The following is a 21,165-nucleotide window of genomic DNA, read 5'->3' on the forward strand; positions in this document are numbered from 1 at the left end:
TAAAGTAACACAAAACTATATATAAAAAAACTTACTAGTGTTATGACACAAAGTGTGTTAAGGCGTTCGACTCGTAATCCGAGGGTCGCGGGTTCGAATACCCCTCTCACCAAACATGATCCACCTTTCAGTCTTGGGGGCATTATAATGTTACGGTCAATTCCACTATTCGTTGATAAAAGAGTAGCCCAAGAGTTGGCGGTGGGTGGTGATGACTAGCTGCCTTCCCTCTAGTCTTACACTCTAAATTATAAAGTGTTTATACCCATGCTAGCGGTTCATCATCTTCTCCGTGGATAATCCAGTAACGTTGAAAAACAATCTTAACAAGACTAATAGTTCTTCTAGAAGTTTCCTTGTCCGTCTTAGGACTTCACCAACAGCCTCAAGTACACACAGAAAGAAAAGGTATTTTATATACTTCCTATGTATATCTAATACCACTGTACGACCTAGGATAACTAGTCGAGAGAAATGTGTCAGAAGAAACTATATAAATATACTCCGAACAAAAATACACGATGTATTATTATTTTTAGTATGACCATCTTTTTTAACTTTATTAATAGCGCACCAACTCCGATACAATAAGAGCAACATTTGTTTGTTTCTTTTGAACTAAGCACACAACTGCACAATAGGCTATCTGTGCTCTACCCACCACGGGTATCGAAACCTGCTTTCTAGCGATGTGAGTCCGCAGATATACCGCTATGTCACTGGGAACAATGATTGTTTGTTTGTTTTGAATTTCACACAGCAAGCTACTCGAGGGGCTATCTGTGCTAGCCGTCTCTAATTTAGCAGTGTAAGACTAGAGGGAAGGCAGCTAGTCATCATTACCCACCGCCAACTCTTGGGCTACTCTTTTATCAACGAATAGTGGGATTGACCGTCACATTGTAACGCCCCCACGGCTGAAAGGGCGAGCATGTTTGGCGCGAAGGGGATGCGAACCAGCGACCCGCAGATTACGAGTCGCACGCCTTAACACGCTTGGCCATGCCGGGCCAGGGGACAATGAGATAGAAGAAACTGTTGGCGCGAGTGTTTTTATTTAGACCAAAAATAACAAACTCTTCAGTCCATTTCGTGGGTGGTCAGGTGGTCAGGGCGCTGGACTCGTAATCCCAGGGTTGCGGGTTCAGAATCCCTGTCATACAAGCATGCCCATCCTTTCATGCGTGGGGGCATTACAATGTGACAGCCAATCACTGTTCCTCGGTAAAAAAGTATCCCAAAGTTGGTTGTGGGTAGTGATGACTAGCTGTCTTCCCTCTAGTCTTACACTGCTAAATTAGAGACGGCTAGCGCAGATAGCCCTCGTGTAGCTTTTCGAGAAATTCCAAAAACAAACAAACAAACAAACATTTATTGAGCACAATCATTTTGGTCCAAAACTATTTTCGTTGTAGGAAATGAATAACACATAATGAATTGTTTTTTGCTACAAATGCATCGTTAAGTGTCTAATCTTTGTTATAAGGCTGTAAGCTTACAGAATACTTAATAGTATTATTGGTCCATTACAAATGTATAATTATGTGTGTGAACATTGTTAGAAGCAACAGTAATAATAACTATCGGCCCGTTACATTTGTAACTATTTCAACACTGCTAGAAGGTTGCATTATGTCAAGTGGTATTTTCAACTGATTACAGTTCTATCTGTATTCCTAATCATACCTCGATCATGAAAACCTAACTTTATGAAGACACAAGCACATCTTGACGGGCATGTTTCTACACAGCTTTAGGCATGTTTCATGTTTCTACACAGCTTTAGGCATGTTTCATGTTTCTACACAGCTTTTCGGCATGTTTCATGTTTCACGGCTTTTCGGCATGTTTCGTGTATCTACACAGCTTTTCGGCATGTTTCGTGTTTCTACAGCTTTTCGGCATGTTTCACGCATCTACACGGCTTTTCGGCATGTTTCGCGTATCTACGGCTTTTCGGCATGTTTCACGTTTCTACAGCTTTTCGGCATGTTTCGTGTATCTACACAGCTTTTCGGCATGTTTCATGTATATCTACGGCTTTCGGCATGTTTCGTGTTTCTACACAGCTTTCGGTTATGTTTCACGTTTCTACACGGCTTTTCGGCGTGTTTCACGTATCTACACCGGCTTTTCGGCATGTTTTCACGTTCTACGGCTTTTCGGCATGTTTTCGCATTAATCTACACAACTTTTCGGCATGTTTTCGCGTATCTACGAGCTTTTCGGCATGTTTCGCATATCTACATCGGCGGCTTTCGGCGTGTTTCGCGTATCTGCACAGCTTTTCGGCATGTTTTCGCATTATCTACCACAGCTTTCGGCATGTTTCATGTTTCTACAAGCTTTTCAACATGTTTCGTGTATCTACACAGCTTTTCGGCGTGTTTCGCATATCTACACAGCTTTCGGCGTGTTTCGCGTATCTACCTGGCTTTCGGCATGTTTCATGTTTCTGCAGCTTTTCGGCATGTTTCACGTATCTACACAGCTTTTCGGCATGTTTCGTGTTTCTGCCACGGCTTTTGGCATGTTTCGCGTATCTACGGCACTTTCGGCGTGTTTCGCGTATCTACACAGCTTTCGGCATGTTTTCATGTTTCTACACGGCTTTTCGGCATGTTTCACGCATCTACACAGCTTTTCGGCGTGTTTCGCGTAATCATCTACGCAGCTTTTCGGCGTGTTTCGTGTTTCTACACAGCTTTTCGGCGTGTTTCGTGTATCTACACAGCTTTTCGGCGTGTTTCATGTTTCTACACAGCTTTTCGGCGTGTTTCGTGTTTCTACACAGCTTTTCGGCATGTTTCATGTTTCTGCACGGCAGCTTTCGGCGTGTTTCACGCATCTACCTGGCTTTCGGCATTGTTTCGTGTTTCTGCCTATCAGCTTTTCGGCATGTTTCGCGTGGCTACAACTTTTCGGCGTGTTTCGCGTATTCTACAACTTTTCAGCATGTTTCGTATCTACACCAACTTTCAACATGTTTCGTGTAATCTACCTAAACTTTTCAACATGTTTCACGTATCTACACTGGCTTTCAACATGTTTCATGTATCTACACAGCTTTTCGGCATGTTTCGCGCATCTACAGCTTTTCGGCGTGTTTCGTGTTTCACACAGCTTTCGGCATGTTTCACGTATCTACACAGCTTTTCGGCATGTTTCATGTTTCTAACGGCTTTTCGGCATGTTTCATGTTTTACCAGCTTTTCGGCATGTTTCATGTTTCTATTACAGCTTTTTGGCGTGTTTTCGCGTATCTACGGCTTTTCGGCATGTTTCACGTATCTCTACAGCTTTTCGGCGTGTTTCGTGTTTCTACACTGGCTTTTCGGCATGTTTCGCGTATCTACACAGCTTTTCGGCATGTTTCGCGTATCTACACAGATTTTCGGCATGTTTCGTGTTTCTACACAGCTTTTCGGCATGTTTCATGTATCTACACAGCTTTTCGGCATGTTTCATGTTTCTACACAGCTTTTCGGCATGTTTCATGTTTCTACAGCTTTTCGGCATGTTTCATGTTTCTGCACGGCTTTTCGGCATGTTTCACGTATCTACTGGCTTTTCGGCATGTTTCGTGTTTCTACACGGCTTTTCGGCATGTTTCACGTAACTACATCTGGCTTTTCGGCATGTTTCCGCGTATCTACCTGACTTTTCGGCATGTTTCATGTATCTGCACAACTTTTCGGCATGTTTCGTGTAATCTGCACCACAACTTTTCGGCATGTTTCGCGTATCTACTGGCTTTTCAACATGTTTCGTGTATCTACACAGCTTTTCGGCATGTTTCGCGTATCTACACTGGCTTTTCGGCGTGTTTCATGTTTCTACACGGCTTTTCGGCATGTTTCGCGTATCTACACGGCTTTTCGGCGTGTTTCATGTTTCTACAGCTTTTCGGCGTGTTTCATGTTTTTTTACCGGCTTTTCGGCATGTTTCATCGTATCTACAGCTTTTCGGCATGTTTCGTGTATCTACAAACTTTTCGGCGTGTTTTATGTATCTACACAACTTTTCGGCATGTTTCGTGTATCTACACAGCTTTTCGGCATGTTTCATGTATCTACAGCTTTTCGGCATGTTTCATGTTTCTACACAGCTTTTCGGCATGTTTCACGTATCTACACAGCTTTTCGGCATGTTTCACGTATCTACACAGCTTTTCGGCATGTTTCATGTATCTACACAGCTTTTCGGCATGTTTCATGTATCTACACAGCTTTTCGGCATGTTTCATGTATCTACACAACTTTTCTTTCTTAACTGAGACAAAGTAAAGAAATCCTGAACCATAGCCTTAAACGAATAAATATTTCCTTTTATTAGGACAAAGATAACTCCAGTCTATTCACACACACAAGTATAATTGAATAAAACTTACAAAGTTGACACACTGATTTACATACGTTTAACCCTTAAACAGAAGGTATGTTGTAGGTAGCATATCAGTTGATGATGGCCGCTGTTTGAAAGTTAACTCGTGTTCATTTGAATTTTATTTTTCACGACTAAGTTTCAAAATCAATCGATAGAGACATTTTACAGAAGTAATGAATTTCTATTATAAATAACCGGTTTAGTTGTTGTTTTTAAACCAGTAAAGATATTAAATTACCTAACTTTTATAGTTTTAAAACTAATATTTAGAAATATAGAACATATATAAATCTAGAACATTTGTACAGTTGGTACATAGAGAAATGACAAGTTAAAAATTTCCATTAAGAGGTTGATTTCTATCTTATATAACTGTATGCACGTCGCTCTGATATACAAAGTAAAGTTTGTGACGTCATAAAGAAAGCAGCTTTTCATTGGACAATACAGCTGAATGTAATAAGTTTAGATACATTTTACATTATTTACCGAATACATGATAACAGCAAATTAAGACAATTTCTATTACATGGTCCCATTGTTAGGTCGGTAAATTGTTGGCTATATTGTTGTTGTGTAGCCCCCTTGTAGATAAATTATATCATAATCATGTTTTTTTTTTTTTAAATATATCTCTGGATATGTTTACTCCGAAATGATGCGTTGATGACGAACACTGTTTCTTTTATATGAATTATTTGACGTTTACAACAATACTTGCTAGCTTATACGTTGTTGAGGTTACGTTTACAACAATACTTTAGCTTATACGTTGTTGAGGTTACGTTTACAACAATACTTGTTTGCTTAAACGTTGTTGAGGTTACGTTTACAACAATACTTGCTAGCTTATACGTTGTTGAGGCTACGTTTACAACAATACTTGCTAGCTTAAACGTTGTTGAGGTTACGTTTACAACAATACTTGCTAGCTTATACGTTGTTGCGGTTACGTTTACAACAATACTTGCTAGCTTATACGTTGTTGCGGTTACGTTTACAACAATACTTGCTAGCTTATACGTTGTTGAGGCTACGTTTACAACAATACTTGCTAGCTAAAACGTTGTTGAGGTTACGTTTACAACAATACTTGCTAGCTCATACGTTGTTGAGGCTACGTTTACAACAATACTTGCTAGCTTATATGTTGTTGAAGCTATGTTTACAATAAGATTCTTTTTCCAGTTCAAAATTCTTACAAGTTTATTAAAAATAGGTTTTGATAGCTTATGCAATATAGAAATACGTGTAGAAACAGAGTTTCCAGGTGATGCGTTGTTAGACTTTTACTTACGGTATGATTTTCTAAGTTATGCAGTACAGGAGCAAGTCAAAACAATTGGTCATGCATCCCATAAGTTTTTATGAGTTTGTTTTCAATAAGATCGTATTAGAAATACGTTTACAATACGTTTTTTCCAACCTATCCATTGTTAAAAGTACGTTTACAATACGTTTTTTTCCAGTTCATACTTTGTTCGGACTACAAAAACATGATAAAATAAACGTGCCCTGCTTGTTCCACATCATTACTACTCTAATTTGCCCATTTCTTACATATTTTAACAAGACAAGAGATTAGAAGTTACCATTTTTGGACCAGATATCTCACTTCATCATGTATTTAATAACCGCAAAGTCAGAGGTTTGAATTTGCCATTTCTTTAAAATCTACACAAAAACAAAAGAATATATCCTACATTTTCCTAACAATAACAAAAATAGTAATACCCTAACATTCATACGATTGGAGATCTCTCTTTGCAAGTTAGTTTAAACTCATTTAACTACAAGTCTCGATTTTTCTATCAGCCATTTCTAATCACATTATGAAGTCATACTTTAATCCTAAGATTATATTTACTTAAATCGGTTTTTTATCATTATTTCTAATAAATGATCATAAGGAGAAAACGACTGGTTAGTATACATGTTTATAACATAGGTTTACATTCATTTGATTAGGAATATGACTTTCAAAACGTGATAAATACGTTTCACGCGTTAAAAAAAAAACTCATTTTATAAAATAGTTTCTTTCCTTTAGTTTTCGTTTGTTGTTTTTTTCTAATCTTTGTATCTTTCTCACAGCCTTTTCAGCAGTTGTCTGTACACACGCACTTCACTGTGAACATTACGTTTTTTAGTAACAATGTTTTCATTTTCCCCATCAGGATGACCGCAACGGAAGCGCACTTTGACTGTAGTGGACAACTGAGGTTGACAACACTGGTACCCGTCACACATTCCACAAAACGTAGAACGGTAAGCTCTGACACTGGTACAGTTTCCGTCATCCGTGATTTTGGCGGGAAGAAAACTTTTCACTGTACTTCGGCAGTGGCGATGGCGCTGTAAATAAAGGTAATTTATGTTAATATATCGCAATGCTAACTTTAAGCAGCGACACAAACATCATACTTTAATAAAAGTCTTGCTTATATGATACTGGAAAAACTGTTTTATTACGCGATGTGAAACTCCCAACTTCGCGAATTTTTTATTCTATGTGAAATTAAATTTGCAATATGGATCACGATTTTCCCGTTTCGCCTCCGTTTCCCATCACAGAAGACTTTATTTTTCTCTATTCTCAAGGTGCAAATATGTCGTCAGAAATACGTCAAACGCGGATCTAATGCACTGGCTTCACGAGAAATCGGCTAATATTTCTTGTACGTTTCTCCATCCTGTGGCTCAACGCTAAGCCTAAAGGATTATAGTGATAAAACCGGATTTGTTCTCAGTGGCGGGCACAGCACAAACTGCCCACTATAAAGCTTTGGTCTTAACAACACACAAACATGTCTACCCGTTATGAATTGTCATAGTCGGAATTAAACGACCTGACATATCGTACATCACTGTCTCATAGAAAGTGTTCCTTTGGTCGTTTTCGTAGACAGATTATAGTGTCTGATGGATAGGGTGAGGAATGAATTTGATTTTTTACGGGGGACCGACGTTTGGGGCATATTATTTGTTATGTTGAAACAACGAATTTTCCTGATAATTCTAAGGTGCATTTTACTGCCGAATCAAAGTTGGGGATACGTGTCCCCTGTCAGCTTCTCCATTAAATATTTATATTGATGACGAGTCTGAAGTTTCCCAAGTATTGTGCTTGGCTTTTAAACTATATGGGCTGTCTGTGCTCTACCTACTGCGAATTTAGCATGATAAGGTCTTGGGGGGGGACAAGGGGACAGCATTCAACGTCTTACCTTCATGACCTAACAATAATGAATATAATATCAGCTTTTAAAATACTCAATATGGTCGCTATAACTTTGTGTTTGTTTGTTTGCTTTGAATTTCGCGCAAAGCTACTCGAGGGCTATCTGCGCTAGTCGTCCCTAATTTAGCAGTGTAAGACTAGAGGGAAGGCAGCTAGTCATCTCCACCCACCGCCAACTCTTGGGCTACTCTTTTACCAACGAATAGTGGGATTGAGCGTCACATTATAACGTCCCCACGGCTGAAAGGGCGCTTATGTTTGGTGCGACCGGGATTCGAACCCGCGACCCTCGGATTACGAGTCGAACGCTTTAACACACTTTGTGTCATAACACTAGTAAGTTTTTTATATATAGTTTTGTGTTACTTTAAACCAATACAGCTTAACTTTGTTCAACCTGCAGCCACATTTTTATACACTGATCAGAGAGAGAAAAGCCTCATTATTTATAATAAAATTAAACAGAAAATAAATAATTTACTAACACAAAGTAATATATAAAAAACTTGAAAATACCCTCAATCGTCCGTGACGTGTAGCTGTGCTTTCACCTGTTTCCATGGTGACCGTCTCACAAGGCCGCAGCTGACACAATCTTGTGTCCTTCCGCTGTAAGCACTCATTGTTGTTGTTCGTCGTCCTGTGGGATATTCCTATTCCGCACGTCACTGAGCACGCGCTCCATGGCGAGAAGTGTCGGACACAACCACCTTTCTTGTCTAAATCGGAAGAAATTCAAGCTGTCCAGTTCACATTTTGATATCGTTGCTTATTTCGGTTCATTTGTTAGCTTGTTCTTAAATTAAGTTTGTCACAAAAATATGAAACCCTTAAACCCAGACGCTTTGGAAGGGTGGACCTTTCCAAGATTAAATTATATATATATATATAATGGTATATACATTAACAGATTATGTATACATAGATAAAGAAAGCACGTTTTTCTTTATTTTTAAACTACACTGTTCAATGTTTCGGTCAAGAGTGCAAAAATCTCTCCGTAACCCAACCCGTCTAATCAGGCCTAAATGTTTTAACAAACTAGCCTTGTAGTTAAAACATTAAAGAGCCTATAGAAATATTTTATTCACTCAACGGATGATAAATCAACACTTTAAAGCAAAATTTTATGTAGGCCATTTCATCGCGTGCTGTTATGAAGTTAAAAAAACAGTTCTAATGGATTACGGGTATTTGAAACGTCTGTATATAAATACTCAAACAATTTCATACCGAATTATTTAATTATTAGCCACTTTGGAAATGGAAACTGTAAACAAACACGACAGGTATTGTCCACGTAATAAAAACGTTTTGTTTCACTCAACGTTTCGCCGCTACGACTTCAGTAGGTTAGCGATACAAGAACTGCTCGTGAAACAGTTTATGTAGTGCTAGTCTGTTGAAGCCGTACTAACGAAACGTTAAGTGAAACGAAACGTATTTATTACGTGGAGAAAAACTGCCGTATTTTGTTTTAAATGTATTGCGATAACATGACAGTAGTTTCCAGGAAGCTCTCTCGGGATAAAGTAAATTCTTCTATATTTTAGTAGCGTTTGGCTTGAACGTGCAGTCGCTGTACCTTTGATTTTCAGAAAAGAGAGAAAACGTGTTTACCTTCGTTCGATTCACATAACCACTCCTTACAGCACGCACCAGTTATCGGTACAAGTTGAGGGTTCCGACATTTGGGGGGAAGGGCGTACATTCTCGTGAGGACATAAGGACACGCACCCGTACGATCCATTTTGGCACGTGCACTTAGTTTTACAGTCCAGCTTAAAAGTCTCCCCATCTGCGTAGGACACGCCGCCTACTTGACAGCCAATTTCTTTTCGAACTGAAAAGTATATACATATGAAACATTATATAGTGGATCCTGGAATTTGTATGTACTATAAGAAATGTGCTTTATAAGACAGTCGCGTGGAGTTTAAATATAACATACCATTTGATCTGTATATAATAAACTCATAACACTTTAATAGAGTGGTTCCATAGAATTCATATACGGTAATCCCAAGGGATTGTGTTTGTAATATCCCAAAGTAGTTTATTGGGACCTGCGGACTTCTGCATAACATTCCATGGGATTTATATGTAGTAATCCCAAGAGACTGTGTACATACTAGACCCAAGTAGTTTTTGGGAATTGTTTGAGAATTTCTATATAGAAGTCCCACGAGATTTGTACCTAGTAACTCCAAGGGCTTTGTGTATACATATAATAGCCCCAAGTAGCTTCTCTGGATCTTGGAATTTGTATATAGTAATCCCACGAGATTTAAGTAACCGAGCCCGGCATGGCTAGGTGGGTTAAGGCGTTCGAATCGTAATCTGAGGGTCGCGGGTTCGAATCCTCGTCGCATCAAACATGCTCGCCCTTTCAGCCCTCGGGGCGTTATGTGAAGGTCAATCCCACTATTCGTTGGTAAAACACTAACACAAGAGTTGGCGGTGGGTGGTGATGACTAGCTGCCCTCCCTCTATTCTTACACTGCTAAATTAGGGACGGCTAGCGCAGATAGCCCTCGTGTAGCTTTGCGCGAAATTAAAAAAAACAAACAATTTAAGTAACCAATGTTTAAATTCGTTAGTTGTAAAATGTAATGTTTTTAATATATATCTACTGTAATCATATAACCTTATAGGTGTTTGTAAAATATATAACAAGTTATTTTATATGTACCCACACTCACCTTTATTGATGTAAACGTGCTATAATTAGGCCTATAAAAAAGTAAATGTTATTTCTGAGCAAAGCTAAACAGTGAAACTTGTACACTCCTTCCACCGCGGAGAATCGAACCTCGGATTTAGCTGTTTTAAGTTCGTAAACTTATCGCTTGCTAGGGTGTCTTACATGATACTATTTATTATAATTTCTGCCAACAAAATTCTACCTTTACAAAGTTTAGAATTACGAGAGCGGGGAGGTATTTGAGTGGTCTGGTTGGTAAGGCGCGCGGGTCGCCGGATCGAACGTTATAATGTGACAATATATATCACTATTCATATCTAAAACGTAGCCCAGTATTTGGCGGTGGACAGTACAGACTAACCACCTTTTTGCAGGTTATCATTTCAGAATTAGGAACGGGTAGCGTGCATAGTTTGACTTTGAGTGGCTCTGTACATAAATTAACATACTTTCTCTGTGGTCAATAGTTCCCAGTTAGCTGTCCCATAAATAGGGGTCAATGTTTTACCGTAAATAGATGTAACAGTATTAAGTGAATCTGAAAATTAAATATGCAAACTGTTAATGACTTCTTTTATCTCGAGACCGCCACTGGTATAATAAAGACAGTTTAAACGTTTTCTGAGGGAGGTTACCATAGTAACAGCACGAAGTTACCGTTACATGTTCCTGTCGTATCGAGGGGTTCTGGGTAGAGACACTCTAAGTTTCGGGTGTCGTCACACACATACACTTTGTCACACCCCTCTCCTTGTTGGCGGGCGCAAATGGGACAGCAGCCACATCCGTCCGTGACGATCGCAACACCCTCCGGACAGATGGGGTTACCAGATGGACAGTGACATGGGTAGGAACATCGACCTCTGACCTGCGTAGAGATGGTATATGCAAGAATGACTATTAATAACCCTGAAAAACAAAAGAAAGCTTATAGAAATTCACGTTGGGATAAACCAGCCTATCCACACGGGTAGAGGAGGTGTAATACTAATGTTATACTGACTTCAGTGCAAGATAAACCAACCTATCCACACGGGTAGAGAAGGTGTAATACTAATGTTATACTGACTTCAGTGCAAGATAAACCAGCCTATCCACACGGGTAGAGGAGGTTTAATACTAATGTTATACTGACTTCAGTGCAAGATAAACCAGTCTATCCACACGGGTAGAGGAGGTTTAATACTAATGTTATACTGACTTCAGTGCAAGATAAACCAGTCTATCCACACGGGTAGAGGAGGTTTAATACTAATGTTATACTGACATCAGTGCAAGATAAACCAGCCTATCCACACGGGAAGAGGAGGTGTAATACTAATGTTATACTGACTTCAGTGCAAGATAAACCAGTCTATCCACACGGGTAGAGGAGGTGTAATACTAATGTTATACTGACATCAGTGCAAGATAAACCAGCCTATCCACACGGGTAGAGAAGGTGTAATACTAATGTTATACTGACTTCAGTGCAAGATAAACCAGCCTATCCACACGGGTAGAGGAGGTTTAATACTAATGTTATACTGACTTCAGTGCAAGATAAACCAGTCTATCCACACGGGTAGAGGAGGTGTAATACTAATGTTATATTGACTTCAGTGCAAGATAAACCAGCCTATCCACACGGGAAGAGGAGGTGTAATACTAATGTTATACTGACTTCAGTGCAAGATAAACCAGCCTATCCACACGGGTAGAGGAGGTTTAATACTAATGTTATACTGACTTCAGTGCAAGATAAACCAGCCTATCCACGTAGATATAGATGGTTTAATGCTAATGTTATACTGACTTCAGTGCAAGATGAACCAGCCTATCCACGTAGATATAGAAGGTTTATTACTAATGTTATACTGACTTCAGTGCAAGATAAACCAGTCTATCCACGTAGATATAGAAAGTTTATTACTAATGTTATACTGACTTCAGTGCAAGATAAACCAGCCTATCCACGTAGATATAGAAAGTTTATTACTAATGTTATACCGACTTCAGTGCAAGATAAACCATCCTATCCACACGGGTAGAGGAGGTGTAATACTAATGTTATACTGACTTCAGTGCAAGATAAATCAGCCTATCCACGTAGATATAGAAGGTGTAATACTAATGTTATACTGACTTCAGTGCAAGATAAACCAGCCTATCCACACGGGAAGAGGAGGTTTAATATTAATGTTATACTGACTTCAGTGCAAGATAAACCAGCCTATCCACGTAGATATAGAAGGTGTAATACTAATGTTATACTGACATCAGTGCAAGATAAACCAGCCTATCCACGTAGATATAGAAAGTTTATTACTAATGTTATACTGACTTCAGTGCAAGATAAACCAGCCTATCCACGTAGATATAGAAAGTTTATTACTAATGTTATACTGACTTCAGTGCAAGATAAACCAGCCTATCCACACGGGAAGAGGAGGTGTAATACTAATGTTATACTAACTTCAGTGCAAGATAAACCAGTCTATCCACACGGGTAGAGGAGGTGTAATACTAATGTTATACTGACTTCAGTGCAAGATAAACCAGCCTATCCACACGGGAAGAGGAGGTGTAATACTAATGTTATACTGACTTCAGTGCAAGATAAACCAGCCTATCCACGTAGATATAGAAAGTTTATTACTAATGTTATACTGACTTCAGTGCAAGATAAACCAGCCTATCCACACGGGTAGAGGAGGTGTAATACTAATATTATACTGACTTCAGTGCAAGATAAACCAGCCTATCCACGTAGATATAGAAAGTTTATTACTAATGTTATACTGACTTCAGTGCAAGATAAACCAGCCTATTTACACGGGTAGAGGAGGTGTAATACTAATGTTATACTGACTTCAGTGCAAGATAAACCAGCCTATCCACACGGGTAGAGGAGGTGTAATACTAATGTTATACTAACTTCAGTGCAAGATAAACCAGCCTATCCACACGGGTAGAGGAGGTGTAATACTAATATTATACTGACTTCAGTGCAAGATAAACCAGCCTATCCACGTAGATATGGAAAGTTTATTACTAATGTTATACTGACTTCAGTGCAAGATAAACCAGCCTATCCACGTAGATATAGAAAGTTTCAAATACAATGTTCTGTATATGTCAATACAGAAGGTTTCAAGTACAGTGTTCTGTATACATGTTAATATTGGTTTCAAGTACAGTTCATCTTTACCAATGACAATTTCACTTGGATAACTTCATAGTATGCCCACCAGCTGTGGGTTACGAGATTCAAATAAATCGATGTAACTCCAAGTTATATTGGTCAGTAAAACTACCGTAAGGTTATACTATAGTTCTTCAGGCTAGGTTCAAATAATCAATTGGTCAGTAAAACTACCGTAAGGTTACACTATAGTTCTTCAGGCTAGGTTCTAAATAATCAATTGGTCAGTAAAACTACCGTAAGGTTACACTATAGTTCTTCAGGCTAGGTTCTAAATAATCAATTGGCCAGTAAAACTACCGTAAGGTTACACTATAGTTCTTCAGGCCAGGTTCTAAATAATCAATTGGTCAGTAAAACTACCGTAAGGTTACACTATAGTTCTTGAGGCCAGGTTCTAAATAATCAATTGGTCAGTAAAACTACCGTAAGGTTACACTATAGTTCTTCAGGCCAGGTTCTAAATAATCAATTGGTCAGTAAAACTACCGTAAGGTTACACTATAGTTCTTCAGGCTAGGTTCAAATAATCAATTGGTCAGTAAAACTACCGTAAGGTTACACTATAGTTCTTCAGGCTAGGTTCTAAATAATCAATTGGTCAGTAAAACTACCGTAAGGTTACACTATAGTTCTTCAGGCCAGGTTCTAAATAATCAATTGGTCAGTAAAACTACCGTAAGGTTACACTGTAGTTCTTCAGGCCAGGTTCTAAATAACCAATTGGTCAGTAAAACTACCGTAAGGTTACACTAAAGTTCTTCAGCCCAGGTTCTAAATAACCAATTCGTCAGTAAAACTACCGTAAGGTTACACTATAGTTCTTCAGCCCAGGTTCTAAATAATCAATTGGTCAGTAAAACTACCGTAAGGTTACACTATAGTTCTCAGGCCAGGTTCTAAATAATCAATTGGTCAGTAAAACTACCGTAAGGTTACACTATTGTTCTTCAGGCCAGGTTCTAAATAACCAATTGGTCAGTAAAACTACCGTAAGGTTACACTATAGTTATTTAGCCCAGGTTCTAAATAACCAATTGGTCGGTAAAACTACCGTAAGGTTACACTATAGTTCTTCAGCCCAGGTTCTAAATAATCAATTGGTCAGTAAAACTACCGTAAGGTTACACTATAGTTCTTGAGGCCAGGTTCTAAATAATCAATTGGTCAGTAAAACTACCGTAAGGTTACACTATAGTTCTTCAGGCCAGGTTCTAAATAATCAATTGGTCAGTAAAACTACCGTAAGGTTACACTGTAGTTCTTCAGGCCAGGTTCTAAATAACCAATTGGTCAGTAAAACTACCGTAAGGTTACACTAAAGTTCTTCAGCCCAGGTTCTAAATAACCAATTCGTCAGTAAAACTACCGTAAGGTTACACTATAGTTCTTCAGCCCAGGTTCTAAATAATCAATTGGTCAGTAAAACTACCGTAAGGTTACACTATAGTTCTCAGGCCAGGTTCTAAATAATCAATTGGTCAGTAAAACTACCGTAAGGTTACACTATTGTTCTTCAGGCCAGGTTCTAAATAACCAATTGGTCAGTAAAACTACCGTAAGGTTACACTATAGTTATTTAGCCCAGGTTCTAAATAACCAATTGGTCGGTAAAACTACCGTAAGGTTACACTATAGTTCTTCAGCCCAGGTTCTAAATAATCAATTGGTCAGTAAAACTACCGTAAGGTTACACTATAGTTCTTCAGGCCAGGTTCTAAATAACCAATTGGTCAGTAAAACTACCGTAAGGTTACACTATAGTTCTTCAGCCCAGGTTCTAAATAACCAATTGGTCAGTAAAACTACCGTAAGGTTACACTATAGTTATTTAGCCCAGGTTCTAAATAACCAATTGGTCAGTAAAACTACCGTAAGGTTACACTATAGTTCTTCAGCCCAGGTTCTAAATAACCAATTGGTCAGTAAAACTAAAGGTGACAGTGATACGATAGTATAGTTCCATAACCTTTGTTTCAACTAGCGTTAACGATGACTTACCTTATCGTAAGAGAGAGATTTGGAGCAAGTCGGACATCACCTACCATATCGTAGGGATGAGAGTTGGAGCGAGTCGGACATCACCTACCTTATCGTAAGGATGAGAGTTGGAGCGAGTCGGACATCACATACCATATCGTAGGGATGAGAGTTGGAGCAAGTCGGACATCACCTACCTTGTCGTAAGAGTGAGATTTGGAGCAAGTCGGACATCACCTACCTTGTCGTAAGAGTGAGATTTGGAGCAAGTCGGACATCACCTACCTTGTCGTAAGAGTGAGATTTGGAGCAAGTCGGACATCACCTACCATATCGTAAGGATGAGAGTTGGAGCAACTCGGACATCACCTACCTTATCGTAAGAGTGAGAGTTGGAGCAAGTCGGACATCACATACCTTATCGTTAGGGTGAGAGTTGGAGCAAGTCGGACATCACCTATCATATCGTAAGGATGAGAGTTGGAGCGAGTCGGACATCACCCACCTTATCGTAAGGGTGAGAGTTGGAGCGAGTCGGACATCACCCACCTTATCGTAAGGGTGAGAGTTGGAGCGAGTCGGACGTCACCTACCTTATCGTAAGGGTGAGAGTTGGAGCGAGTCGGACATCACCTACCTTATCGTAAGGATGAGAGTTGGAGCGAGTCGGACATCACTTACCTTATCGTTAGGGTGAGAGTTGGAGCAAGTCGGATGTCGCCTACCTTATCGTAAGGATGAGAGTTGGAGCGAGTCGGACATCACCTACCTTATCGTAAGGGTGAGAGTTGGAGCAAGTCGGATGTCACCTACCTTATCGTAAGGATGAGAGTTGGAGCAAGTCGGACATCACATACCTTATCGTTAGGGTGAGAGTTGGAGCAAGTCGGACATCACCTACCTTATCGTAAGGATGAGAGTTGGAGCGAGTCGGACATCACCTACCATATCGTAAGGGTGAGAGTTGGAGCGAGTCGGACGTCACCAACCTTATCGTAAGGGTGAGAGTTGGAGCGAGTCGGACGTCACCAACCTTATCGTAAGGGTGAGTTGGAGCGAGTCGGATGTCACCTACCTTATCGTAAGGGTGAGAGTTGGAGCAAGTCGGATGTCACCTACCTTATCGTAAGGATGAGAGTTGGAGGAAGTCGGACATCACCTACCTTATCGTAAGGATGAGAGTTGGAGCGAGTCGGACGTCACTTACCTTATCGTAAGGATGAGAGTTGGAGCGAGTCGGACATCACTTACCTTATCGTTAGGGTGAGAGTTGGAGCAAGTCGGATGTCGCCTACCTTATCGTAAGGATGAGAGTTGGAGCGAGTCGGACATCACCTACCTTATCGTAAGGGTGAGAGTTGGAGCAAGTCGGATGTCACCTACCTTATCGTAAGGATGAGAGTTGGAGCAAGTCGGACATCACATACCTTATCGTTAGGGTGAGAGTTGGAGCAAGTCGGACATCACCTACCTTATCGTAAGGATGAGTTGGAGCGAGTCGGACATCACCTACCATATCGTAAGGGTGAGAGTTGGAGCGAGTCGGACGTCACCAACCTCATCGTAAGGGTGAGAGTTGGAGCGAGTCGGACGTCACCAACCTTATCGTAAGGGTGAGAGTTGGAGCGAGTCGGACGTCACCAACCTTATCGTAAGGGTGAGAGTTGGAGCGAGTCGGATGTCACCTACCTTATCGTTAGGGTGAGAGTTGGAGCAAGTCGGACATCACCTACCTTATCGTAAGGATGAGAGTTGGAGCGAGTCGGACATCACCTACCATATCGTAAGGGTGAGAGTTGGAGCGAGTCGGACGTCACCAACCTTATCGTAAGGGTGAGAGTTGGAGCGAGTCGGACGTCACCAACCTTATCGTAAGGGTGAGTTGGAGCGAGTCGGATGTCACCTACCTTATCGTAAGGGTGAGAGTTGGAGCAAGTCAGATGTCACCTACCTTATCGTGGGATGAGAGTTGGAGGAAGTCGGACATCACATACCTTATCGTTAGGGTGAGAGTTGGAGCAAGTCGGACATCACCTACCTTATCGTAAGGATGAGAGTTGGAGCGAGTCGGACATCACCTACCATATCGTAAGGGTGAGAGTTGGAGCGAGTCGGACGTCACCTACCTTATCGTAAGGGTGAGAGTTGGAGCGAGTCGGATGTCACCTACCTTATCGTAAGGGTGAGAGTTGGAGCAAGTCGGATGTCACCTACCTTATCGTAAGGATGAGAGTTGGAGGAAGTCGGACATCACATACCTTATCGTTAGGGTGAGAGTTGGAGCAAGTCGGACATCACCTACCTTATCGTAAGGATGAGAGTTGGAGCGAGTCGGACATCACCTACCATATCGTAAGGGTGAGAGTTGGAGCGAGTCGGACGTCACCAACCTTATCGTAAGGGTGAGAGTTGGAGCGAGTCGGACGTCACTTACCTTATCGTAAGGATGAGAGTTGGAGCGAGTCGGACATCACCTACCTTATCGTAAGGATGAGAGTTGGAGCGAGTCGGACATCACCTACCTTATCGTAGGGATGAGAGTTGGAGCGAGTCGGACGTCACTTACCTTATCGTAAGGATGAGAGTTGGAGCGAGTCGGACATCACTTACCTTATCGTTAGGGTGAGAGTTGGAGCAAGTCGGATGTCGCCTACCTTATCGTAAGGATGAGAGTTGGAGCAGAGTCGGACATCACCTACCTTATCGTAAGGGTGAGAGTTGGAGCAAGTCGGATGTCACCTACCTTATCGTAAGGATGAGAGTTGGAGCAAGTCGGACATCACATACCTTATCGTTAGGGTGAGAGTTGGAGCAAGTCGGACATCACCTACCTTATCGTAAGGATGAGAGATTGGAGCGAGTCGGACATCACCTACCATATCGTAAGGGTGAGAGTTGGAGCGAGTCGGACGTCACCAACCTTATCGTAAGGGTGAGAGTTGGAGCGAGTCGGACGTCACCAACCTTATCGTAAGGGTGAGAGTTGGAGCGAGTCGGATGTCACCTACCTTATCGTAAGGGTGAGAGTTGGAGCGAGTCGGATGTCACCTACCTTATCGTAAGGATGAGAGTTGGAGGAAGTCGGACATCACATACCTTATCGTTAGGGTGAGAGTTGGAGCAAGTCGGACATCACCTACCTTATCGTAAGGATGAGAGTTGGAGCGAGTCGGACATCACCTACCATATCGTAAGGGTGAGAGTTGGAGCGAGTCGGACGTCACCAACCTTATCGTAAGGGTGAGAGTTGGAGCGAGTCGGACGTCACCAACCTTATCGTAAGGGTGAGAGTTGGAGCGAGTCGGACGTCACCTACCTTATCGTAAGGATGAGAGTTGGAGCGAGTCGGACGTCACTTACCTTATCGTAAGGATGAGAGTTGGAGCGAGTCGGACATCATTTACCTTATCGTTAGGGTGAGAGTTGGAGCAAGTCGGATGTCGCCTACCTTATCGTAAGGATGAGAGTTGGAGCGAGTCGGACATCACCTACCTTATCGTAAGGGTGAGAGTTGGAGCAAGTCGGATGTCACCTACCTTATCGTAAGGATGAGAGTTGGAGCAAGTCGGACATCACATACCTTATCGTTAGGGTGAGAGTTGGAGCAAGTCGGACATCACCTACCTTATCGTAAGGATGAGAGTTGGAGCGAGTCGGACATCACCTACCATATCGTAAGGGTGAGAGTTGGAGCGAGTCGGACGTCACCAACCTTATCGTAAGGGTGAGAGTTGGAGCGAGTCGGACGTCACCAACCTTATCGTAAGGGTGAGAGTTGGAGCGAGTCGGATGTCACCTACCTTATCGTAAGGGTGAGAGTTGGAGCAAGTCGGATGTCACCTACCTTATCGTAAGGATGAGAGTTGGAGGAAGTCGGACATCACATACCTTATCGTTAGGGTGAGAGTTGGAGCAAGTCGGACATCACCTACCTTATCGTAAGGATGAGAGTTGGAGCGAGTCGGACATCACCTACCATATCGTAAGGGTGAGAGTTGGAGCGAGTCGGACGTCACCAACCTTATCGTAAGGGTGAGAGTTGGAGCGAGTCGGACGTCACCTACCTTATCGTAAGGATGAGAGTTGGAGCGAGTCGGACATCACCTACCATATCGTAAGGGTGAGAGTTGGAGCGAGTCGGACATCACCTACCTTATCGTAAGGGTGAGAGATGGAGCGAGTCGGACATCACCTACCTTATCGTAAGGGTGAGGTTTGGGGTGAGTCTGGCGGTACTCACCTTATCGTAAGGGTGAGAGTTGGGGTGAGTCTGACGGTACTCCTCACATCCGAAGCACGGCCCGTGTTGACTTTGTGCGTCGTTGAACACCGTCATGACGAGAAATCCGAGAGTCACAACCTTGGTGAATTTCAGAAGCGTTTGTTGCTCATGTGATCTATACATGTCAGTTTCAGGGATCATGTCCGTCCACCGTCGGACCAGCTGGACCCAGTGTGTGTTCATGCTCTGGCAGACTGGCTCGTGGTATCTCGCTAGACGGGAGGTTACTAAATAATCGGTGCAAGTCTAAGTAAATCACGTGAATCGATACCGTGATAGGTAAATTCTTATCATAAGAAATCGCCTCGTTCCCACCGTCTCAGTTCAGCGCGAGACGAAACGCTTTTCATCGTATGCTCGAGCCATCTGTTTATTACTGTCGCACTTTCCCCAAATGTATCTGTCTTTCGCAGCGCCATCTAAGTAATGACGTGCGCTATACTGAACACTTCATTTGAGAATAATTTCGAGTAATTAATGAAGTTGCAATTACTCAATTTTTATTTAATTTCCATAGTTGACACAGTTGAGACTTCTAGAAACAAGCGTTTAATAAACTTACCATTGTGGATTGAGTTTCTGTTTTACCTAGCATGGATAGTTACTATGCCTGTCTTTAAAATCAACTAAACTATCACTAAAACAGACCACACTTTTTTCTGGTTTCTTGGGCTTACGGCAGGTGGCGTGTGAATAGAGACTATGTTTTTTTTTTTTATAATAGTTATATTAATCTGTATTCAGTCCATGTAGGTCAGGGGGGTCAGGTTAGTTGTAGACCACTCCTTTCTTCTGATGTATTGTTACTTTGTTTATGTTGTTACTGAATCCTAGGTAACAATCTTACATTATTGTTGTATCACTCATGATATATTAAATGTTGTCTACTGTCAGTAGTTTAATTAACGTACGGTTTCTGTGCCACGTCCAGTTCACGAGGTAAAATTTTCATCTGTTTCACTCATGGAAGATGTTACTATTACTACGTGGTCACAATACAGTTCCACTTAACAGTCATAAACATTTTTACATATAAACCCTTTAAAAATAGAGCTACATTTCTGTCTAGGAATCTGTTAACTTACAACTGTTTGGTCTGTAAGTTTCTTATTTCATCATGTATCATGGTCAGCTTACAACTGTTTGGTCTGTAAGTTTCTTATTTCATCATGTATCATGGTCAGCTTACAACTGTTTGGTCTGTAAGTTTCTTATTTCATCATGTATCATGGTCAGCTTACAACTGTTTGGTCTGTAAGTTTCTTATTTCATCATGTATCATGGTCAACTTACAACTGTTTGGTCTGTAAGTTTCTTATTTCATCATGTATCATGGTCAGCTTACAACTGTTTGGTCTGTAAGTTTCTTATTTCATCATGTATCATG

The 21,165-nt window shown here is 41.1% G+C and overlaps 1 pseudogene across 1 annotated transcript; it reads right to left on the reverse strand.

The window, feature by feature from the left end:
- Nucleotides 1-4,679: 4,679 nt before the first annotated feature.
- Nucleotides 4,680-20,220, reverse strand: LOC143249990 (CCN family member 2-like; annotated as a pseudogene). The gene is made up of 5 exons (XR_013028072.1): nt 19,737-20,220; nt 10,990-11,200; nt 9,249-9,471; nt 8,145-8,347; nt 4,680-6,742 (listed from the first exon to the last, which is right to left on the reverse strand). The product of XR_013028072.1 is annotated as a CCN family member 2-like (transcript).
- Nucleotides 20,221-21,165: the final 945 nt, after the last annotated feature.

The sequence above is a fragment of the Tachypleus tridentatus genome, chromosome 4 (assembly GCF_004210375.1).
Source record: "Tachypleus tridentatus isolate NWPU-2018 chromosome 4, ASM421037v1, whole genome shotgun sequence".
In the NCBI taxonomy this organism is placed as follows: Eukaryota; Metazoa; Arthropoda; class Merostomata; order Xiphosura; family Limulidae; genus Tachypleus; species Tachypleus tridentatus.